The 10,102-nt window shown below is 43.9% G+C and overlaps 1 pseudogene; it reads left to right on the forward strand.

Annotated features, from left to right (window-relative positions):
• Positions 1-278: 278 nt before the first annotated feature.
• LOC146839147 (uncharacterized) lies at positions 279-7,554 on the forward strand (annotated as a pseudogene).
• Positions 7,555-10,102: the final 2,548 nt, after the last annotated feature.

A 10,102-nucleotide genomic window follows, 5' to 3' on the forward strand; every position in this document is an offset into this window, starting at 1 on the left:
AGTGGCAATCGCTGCTCAAGGCAGGGGAAAGCAACGAGTGAGTGCTACCGCCGTACAGTTACAGCGGGAGGACTCTGATTTAAAAATAGATTTCAAAAAAGGGGATCTACGGCCAAATAAAGGAGACAAGCAAGGGAAAATCGAACATGACAAAACTGAACTTTCTGGAAAAACAAACTTATGGCGAACAAAACCATCCACTGATGTAGAGGAAGCACAACCATCCATTTTAAACATCGTCTCGCCCATAGCTTCGGGTGGGGAAGGGGCCCCTAAAAATGGAGACACAAAAGGACCTCAGCAATAACAAAAATAATGGCAATGGTGATATGGACAGGATTAGAAGCGACCATGTATCAGAAACTGACCAGGCAATAACATCCGCAGTGCGAACGCCCACTGGACAAAGTAAAAGGTCAGACGTCCCGGATGGGGGAAACACGACTCCATGGCAGGCAAATGGTGTTAATACCATTATAGCGGCACAAGTGCATGCTGTACATACTAGCCCAAGTAAAGACGTATTAATGCAGGGTACTCGATCCCGGATGTTGGACGCGGGTATTTCTGGTACAGAGTAACAGAGTAACAGCTGTGGCTGGCAAAAATGGGCCATATACTCTGGGAGGCACTGAGGACCAAACGGGGATATGGAAGCCGACTGCTTGACCCCAGATGTACCTGGAGAAAAATTCTTCTCACTGACAGAAGAGTCAGAGAGAGTCACAACCTCAAGTAAAAAACAAATGGGTGTCGGGGAAGAAGGCTCGCAGGAAGATCACAGGGGAGCAGGAGACGGTGGAGGAATGACTATTCAGCAACATCAATGCTATCCCCGGAGGGAATAGACGAAGGTGAGAAGCAAACGGCGGAAAATATCGGTGGGATCTCAGATCAGACGAAGCGAGTAAACCCGGCTGAGCCCTCACTGGCTCTGATATTGCAGTTTCTACGAGCTTTTCAGGATTATGTCAAAGCCGACAATCGACAGGCACGACTAGCAACTAAGAAACTTTAAGGTTCCATAGGGAAAGTGGGGAAGATCTGCTCGGACATTGTTGAGTGACTGAACGGAAATGCTTGAAAGCACAGTGGAAAGGCGCAGGCTTCATGGCAGGGCAGTACTATAAAAGATGTGATGTAAAAGCTTGAGGACTATGAGAACCAGCAGCGCCGCAATAACCTCAGGCTGTTAGGGAGTTCCTGAAAACTGTGAGGGTAACAACATAAGAAAGTTCATAGTAACCATGCTAAGAGGCTCCCTACCCGATCTTCCAAAATGGGATTGGGACAAGGAAGTTCAACGTGCTCACAGATTCCCCCTTTTACCATCAAGGCATTCCTCCAGAGAAAAAGCTCTACCCCATGAAATATTGATCTATTTTGGTAACTTCTTGCTTCAACAAGCCGTGTATGATTTAGTTAGACCCAATGCCAAAAGGAACTTTGAAGGTTTTTCTGTTTTTGCCAAACCGGATTTTGCACACGCTATGGACGAGAGGAGATGGTCGGATCAGGCAATTAATGACCCCATTTCAATCTGGAGGGACCGTGGTTTTCCTACAAAATCGAGCGAGGTTAAAGGTGATATACAAAGGCCAGTATTTCAGTTTCACCTTTGAAATTAAAGCACAGAAACTCTTGGATGATATTGCAGCGGGGAGTATGGGGGGGTAAATCGTAAATTGTAAAAAAAAATGTAGTAACTATTGTAAGCAAGAATTGTAGGCTTGAAGGATGGTTCCTCTGGATATGGGTATTTGGTAAGGGCGAAAAGCGTTACAACAAACAAATGATGGACGGAATGCTGACAATGCAGACATTCTCCCCCAGTCAAGAGATCTGGGTTAAATCCATCGTTCTTTTGCCCACTACACCACCCCAGTTTAGACATGGCCATATGCAAATCAGTCTTGACCCTGTGCCTCATGGGAACAGTCCAGCCCGAACTGCCAAGCCATGTCTTCCCTGGACCGGAATCAAGCATCCTAGGACCCGTTTCTGGCTATCAGCCGTCATCAGCCAGGATAGCTTGACTCCAGTGGCGTAGTGAGCACGGGTCCCACGTCTGGGAATACCCATCCCACTTGGGGCGAAAAGCGTTACAACAAACAAATGATGGACGGAATGCTGACAATGCAGACATTCTCCCCCAGTCAAGAGATCTGGGTTAAATCCATCGTTCTTTTGCCCACTACACCACCCCAGTTTAGACATGGCCATATGCAAATCAGTCTTGACCCTGTGCCTCATGGGAACAGTCCAGCCCGAACTGCCAAGCCATGTCTTCCCTGGACCGGAATCAAGCATCCTAGGACCGGTTTCTGGCTATCAGCCGTCATCAGCCAGGATAGCTTGACTCCAGTGGCGTAGTGAGCACGGGTCCCACGTCTGGGAATACCCATCCCACTTGGGGCGTAAAGCGTTACAACAAACAAATGATGGACGGAATGCTGACAATGCAGACATTCTCCCCCAGTCAAGAGATCTGGGTTAAATCCATCGTTCTTTTGCCCACTACACCACCCCAGTTTAGACATGGCCATATGCAAATCAGTCTTGACCCTGTGCCTCATGGGAACAGTCCAGCCCGAACTGCCAAGCCATGTCTTCCCTGGACCGGAATCAAGCATCCTAGGACCGGTTTCTGGCTATCAGCCGTCATCAGCCAGGATAGCTTGACTCCAGTGGCGTAGTGAGCACGGGTCCCACGTCTGGGAATACCCATCCCACTTGGGGCGAAAAGCGTTACAACAAACAAATGATGGACGGAATGCTGTGTTTGTATGTCATAAACACCTACCTCTGTACGTCCTCTGTTAGTACCTCATAAGTACTTACCTCTGCACCTCCTCTGTTTGTACCTCAGAAGCACCTACCTGTGTGCTTCTTCTGTTTGTATGTCATAAGCATCTACCTCTGCACCTCTGTTTGTACCTCATAAGTACTTACCTTTGCACCTCCTCTGTTTGTACCTCTCAAGCATCTAGCCATGCACCTCCTCTGCTTGTACCTCATTAGTACCTACCTCTGCCCCTCCTCTGTTTGTACCCCATAAGCACCTACCGGTGCACCTCCTCCATTTACACCTCCCAGGTGAGCTTCTAAAAATGAAGCTTGTGATCCCACACTGCCAACAATGGTCGTTTGACTACTAGGCTGTTACCCGATTTGTGCTCTGTACAGGTTTCAAACTGCTCCCTTTGTTTTGGCTAACAGTGAGCCCTGTAGAGTGAGAAAACAGGTATAGGGGAGTGGTAGGGGGTGATGAACTTACACCTCCTCTGCTCCGCCAAATACCCTCGTGGCCACAGAGTAGCCTCCTAGCACTAAACGGACAACATTAAATTAAATTAAATATCATTGAAAGGAAAAAAAGCAACAGTTGTATAATATGAACACCTCTTTTGGCTGCAAGGGTATGTCAGGTCAACTATTGATTGTGGTGGATTCACTCTGTTAAGAGCTAAATGACTGATATCGCTGTTGTTTGCTTTAGGAAGAACTAAAGAATCTCTAGTTTGTGTAAAGTGTCCGGGCCAGAACTAGGCCGTGTAGCTGCACTAGTCTCAGGGAGATGGGCGGATATTACGGTGATAGAAAATCCACCTCAATTCACAATAATGCTCCAATCTTACAGGTTTGAAGAGACCAGAAATGCTTGAACCAACCCCAGGGGGGCTGTGGAAAGTGGCAAAGATAACAAGTGAACAACAAGGTAAAGAAAGGAGTTGGCGCATCAGCTGATCCAATGTGAAGAGGAAAGGATTGTGAAGAAGTGTGTGGATGGAGTTACCTTTGTTATATACTTCCCGAAGAGTTACCTTTGTTATACACTTCCTCAAACTAAAGTATCAGCATCATGTCCTGATCCATCTCTGTTTCCTCAACCTGTTCTTGTTTAATTGTAATATTGTCCACTTGGGTCTGCCTAAAGCTGGACATGGTGCTCTGTGACCGCCCATTCTTTACTGAGTTACTCTGTGAACCCTGGTAAATCTCCACCTTTTGTGAAGTAAAGATGTCACATGGGTAATAGAAATTTTAGTTAATTATTAGTGTATGATGAAATATCGCTTGATAAGTTTCACAGATGGTGAAGGAGACATGTCTTTTGCAACCAGTAAAATATTGTGTATTCATATTCCATTACATTTCCATTTAGCGATTTTCAATCTCTTTACAGCCAACAGGAAACAAGTCTTGAGCGCACAAAATAAGCGCAGTCTGAGACAGAGGAACCTGAACCTAAACTCAACGATCCTGGAAGGAGCCGTCAAGGGCAGTTCAGTGAATGTATAAGTCAGAGTTGGGCGCCTCCAGCCACACGACGAAGAAATGACATCTAGAAACTAAAGGCAAAAACAATAACAAACCACCTCTGGTATAAGTCAGTGTCCAACAACAGCTTTGATCATGGGATCGGTATGATGTGGTTACAGCAGTGTTCTTCTTTCTATGATATCAGACCATCATTCAGTGCTCTGGGTGTCTTGTAAACTCTTTCTGGCAAAACCACAGCAACCAGACAAAGGCACAATGGAGTGGAGCCAGACAACTGGAGGGTGAGGGAAAGAGGAGCTCTTCTGTCTTAAATACAGAGGACTGCCTCAGTTTGCATCAACTAGGAGGAGGAAGGATCTGTACCCACAAGTGAGTAAAACCGTTATCTAGTTTAAAGAGACAATCACCCAAAAAGACGCCTGACGCATATTATCAATGCAACAAGTATTTAGTGACCATTGTACTTTATTGTTAAATTAGAAATCAAACTTACAAAATAGCAATACATACAGGGGGTGTGAGAAAACACAATGTTGGGATGTAGAAAAAACACATGCCGCTGAATCTTCAGTTTGTCATCAGAACTAAAGCACCATCACCAAACACAGAAGGTGGAAAGGACAGTCAAGTGCAGTAAATATGTGAAGAGGTTTAGGCTGATATTACACCTAGAAAGACATCAGCGAACACACAGAGGGGAAAAGCCATTCAAGTGCAGTGACTGTGGAAGTAGCTTTGGTCACTCAGGAAACCTAAAAATGAATCAGCTAACATACACAAAGGAAAAACCATTCAAATGCAGTGAATGTGAGAAGAGCTATAGGGGTTATCACAGCTACAAAGACATCAGCGAACACACACAGGGGAAAAACCATATCATTGCAGTGAATGTGTGAAAAGCTTTTGTCAGTTATCAGATCTCCAAAAACATCAGCGAACACACACAGGGGAAAAGCCATTCAGTTGCAATGAATGTGTGAAGAGCTTTAGGGACTCCTCAGCCCTAAAAAGACATCAGCGAATACATACAGGGGAAAAACCCTTAAAGTGCAGTGAATGTGCAAGGAGCTTTTGTCAATTATCAGATCTCCAAAAACATCAGCGAACACACACAGGAGAAAAGCCATTCAGGTGCAATGAATGTGTGAAGAGCTTTAGGGACTCCTCAGCCCTAAAAAGACATCAGCGAATACATACAGGGGAAAAACCATTCAAGTGCAGTGAATGTGCGAGGAGCTTTCGTGAATTATCAGACCTACAAAGACATCAACGAACACACACAGGGGAAAAGCCATTCAGGTGCAATGAATGTGTGAAGAGCTTTAGTGACTCCTCAGCCCTAAAAATACATCAACAAATACATTCAGGGGAAAAACCATTCAAGTGCAGTAAATGTGTGAAGAGCTATAGTCGGTTATCACAACTACAAGAACATCAGCGAACGCATACAGGTGAAAAACCATTCAGATGCAGTGAATGTGGGAATAGCATTAGGTACTTATCAGAATTACGACGACATCAGCGAATACACACAGGAGAAAATTCAATCAAGTGCAGTGAATGTGGCAAGAGCTTTAGTAAGTTATCAAACTTGCAAAGCCATCAACGAATCCACACAGGGAAAAAGCCATTCAAGTGCAGTAAATGTGGAAGTAGCTTTAGTCACTCAGGAAATCTAAAAATCCATCAGCTAACACACACAAAGGAAAAAGCATTCAAGTGCAGTGAATGTTTGAAGAGGTTTAGTCGGTTATCAATACTACAAGCACATCAGCGAACACATACAGGCGAAAAACCATACTACTGCAGTGAATGCACAAGTAGTTTTAGTTGTTCCTCATCACTGAGGAAACATCAAAGAACACACACAGGAGAAAGACCATTCAAATGTAGAGAATGTGTGAAGAGTTGGGGTCAGTTATCAGGCCTTAAAAGACATCTGCGAACACACACAGGGGAAAAACCATATAATTGCAGTGAATGTGGGAGCAGTTTTATTGACTCTTCCGCATTAAAGAAGCACTGGCGTACACACACAGGGGAAAAACCATACCATTGCAGTGAATGTGTGAAGAGCTTTAGTCAGTTGTCACACCTCCAAAGCCATCAGCAAACACACACCGGGCAAAAGTCATTCAAGTGCAATGAATGTGGAAGCAGCTTTAGATGTTTATCAAACCTACAAAGACATCAGCGAACGCACACAGGGGAAAAGCCATTCAAGTGCAGGGAATGTTGGAAGAGCTTTAGTCGATTGTTACACCTACAAACACATCAGCGAACACACACAGGGGAAAAACCATACCATTGCAGTGAATGTGTGAAAAGCTTTAGTCAGTCATCAAACCTCAAAACACATCAGCAAACACACACAGGTGAAAAGGCATTCAAGTGCAGTGAAAATGGGAAGAGCTTTAGTCGGTTAGTACACTTACAAGGACATCAACGAAAACACATCATCACTGAACAAACATAGAAATAATTTATAGAGATGCAGCAAAATTGGCAATAATTTAAGTACAAACAACCATAATCTTGACCCATCAGTGGACGCACATAGAAGCAAAATTGTGCAGTTATTGTTAGATGAAGGAATTACATAAAATTATAAAAATACAACTGCGAAGGACATTGAAATACCAGATGATAAAAAGTAGATAGAAAACTTGACCAGTCAGAATAAAGAAAAGCAGAGATATCTGTAGGGTTATAAAAGTGCCTGTACAAAATTGAATTATTGGTTGAAGGGGGTGAGAACCTTGTCTAATAATATCACAGTCGTTGTCAGGTGGAACCACAAACGTCACTAAATAAACCTTTGGTTAACATTCTGGTTAAGCAGTCAGACTTAACTTGGGGGTGGTGAGCATAGTATTCATAGCACTCTAACAGAAATAATGTGAAAACACAACACAAGAAGAATAAGAATCTCAAACCAATTTAGAAACATAGAGGATATTTTAATTATTAAATTGGTACCATGGAAACAAAAATCCAATAAGTAGAATCGGTGTTATGAGTTTTTACAATTTTAGGTAAAAATAGCACAAAAAAGGTGCAAAGCACCAATTGTGGGTATCTGATTACACCGGCGTGGGAAAACGTGACAAGTTCAGGATGACTGTGAAAAAGCGTGGGCCGTATCAAGGTCCAGGTTAATTCGGCTGGAAGTTTTACCTTGTGCTATTGGTGCGAAGACGGTGTGGTGCGGCTCTGCAGGGCTCTGTGTCGAACTGTGCATGCTGAGTTGGACCCGGTGAAGCCACCCCTCTGGAGTTGCATGGTGCTTCTATGTGATACTCTGTGTGTGGTCCGGTGGAGCCAAAGATCGGGAGCTGTACAGTGCTGTGAGCTGTGATGCAACTCTTGGCATTGCTCTCCATCAGGTCAGGGTAAATCTGCTGACCAGGAGCTGAGTGGTGCTGTGAGGCCCAGTGTCATCATGTGCAGCATTCTGTGAAGTCTCCAGTTGGGCAATGAGGTGTACAGTCCAACTCCAGCCAAGGGTCCAGGACCTAGAGGACAACAATTGGGGGGTCGGACTCAGTCCCACAGGGGTCAGCAGAGTTTAGTCTAAGGCTGGTGGAGGTATTGTTTCTTTTCCACTTTTAATACTTGATACCCCCATGAGTGTGAACAGGAGCAAATCCCACTTAATGTAAAAACCTTCCGAAAGTGCCATTTTCAAAATAGAAAGTAAAAATCTAACTTTACTATTAAAGAGGATTTTTTGGGATAAACAATGTTATTGATTTCTGAGCAAACAAATAGCAGCATAGCACATTTGATCAGTAATACATGGTATCTCAGAGTACAGTTGCATTGGTAAGGTACAGGTAAGCGTGTCGATCTACAACCACAGCACATGGACATTGCATTTGTAGACAGTGGTGGGTGTCAATTCTAATCAATTGAACTGATTTGTCCATTTGCCCCAGACCCTTTGGTATTTAGTAGGGCATCCCCTGGCCTCAAATATGTGTTTTTGCTGCGCAGCACACCAGTCTACTCCTCGGTGCCACCTAGATATGTTTGGAAGCTTAGACTGTGCCCATGTCGCCACAACATCGCATTTGGCTACTGCAGTGGCTGTCCCCGGGAACACCTTGTCGGATCGAGATCCATCTAGACCGTCCATTACCCCTAAAAGGAGCCTTAGGGGATTGTGGGGATCCTGCTAGCCTAGGATGTGTGTGAGTTTGGACTCAATCAATCAATCAATCAATAATCTTTATTCGGCATCTAAAAAACACCATAAAAGCACATAGCAATAATAAAAAGAAAAAAAGAAAAAATTTCATTAAAATCCATGCTGATATACATCAAATACAGTACTAATTTTTGCTTCAGCAAACCCCTCTTGTTTTCCTTATTTTTAAGGCCATCTTCAGGAAATTCACCACACAAAACAGAGTCCGAGAGTCATTTACCATTTGTAGGTGTAGCAAGGCAACCCTGGCCTGCTTGAATTTAGCCTGTTTTAAAATACCAACTAAAAATCGACGTCTCGGCACTGAATAAAATGGGCATAACAGTACAAAATGAAGTGTGTCCTGAGGAGACCGTAGATCGCAGCCACAGGGACCCTTCTGCTCAACCGAAACAGTAAAACCATGAGGCACAGATAACAAGTGATGTAAAAGATTGAGCTTAAAACGGGTGATTAAAAACCTATCCTGAGCATTACACATAAGAGTCAAATACGGTTCCATCCCCGCCACCGTTTTCAACATATTGTAAGCTATCACAGAATTCTTGCCCCCTTCTTTTAATTCCCTCTGCAATTGGACATAGTTAAAATATCTTTTCATCACCAATTTCCTGTCCAAACGGGTAATTACCATGGGGATACTAAAAAGGTTTTTGCATCCAATAGACTCAAGAGAGGACTTTACATATCTCAGCCAAGGAATGGACAGCCCTTTATCCCTACTGATGCTGTCCATAATTATTTGCCTGTTTAGTTCAGCCTCTGGGTTCGCCCATATCCTAATCCAGGCCATAATCGGCTTCAAATGGACCACATCCTCTATATAAGCCAATCCTAGTTCCTCATGGGTGACATAAGGCGAGGTACTTTGGGGAATGTTAAGTAGGGATCTCAGGTATTTATTCTCCTCTGTCTGAAGCTGATGGACTTCTCTACATCCCCAAAGTTCAGCTCCATATAACACCTTTGCACAGCAAATTGAGGTGTACAATCTTGCTATCTGCTCCGGGGACCACCGTCCCAGCCTACGTCCATAATTCATAATGGAGCCTGTGGCCGAGACTAGCTTTGTGCATCGTTCCTCCAGTAAAATTTTTAAATTTAAACGCCCATCAAATAAAATGCGTAGATATGAAAAATGTTGTACTTTCCCTATGCTATTGTCACCCATTTTATAAGTAAATTTCTTAATGGGTTTACGTCCAACCTCCATGATAAAGGATTTAGAGAGATTGCCCGACAGATCCAGCGTGTCCATGAAATTAACAAAACCGTCTATTAGACGCTGCAAGCCCCTGGGTGTGTGTGCTAGAAGTACCGCGTCATCTGCGTAGAGCAGAACCGGGATTGGCCTAGATCCTCCCCTGGGGGAATCCACCTTTAGATCAAGTAATGCTTGCTCCAATCCATTAATATATAAGGAGAACAAAAAGGGGGCCAAAATGCACCCTTGTCTAACCACACTGGTGCATGAGAACGATGCTGATAGGTTCCCCTCACGGTTATATCAGACTCTAGCAGATGTGTTACAGTGTAGGTTCCTAAGTATATTTATAAGTCCCCTATCCACCCCCAGCCTACTTAAAAGGGCCCATAATTTCTCCCTGT

This window comes from Triturus cristatus, chromosome 4_2, assembly GCF_964204655.1.
Source record: "Triturus cristatus chromosome 4_2, aTriCri1.1, whole genome shotgun sequence".
NCBI classification, from domain to species: Eukaryota; Metazoa; Chordata; class Amphibia; order Caudata; family Salamandridae; genus Triturus; species Triturus cristatus.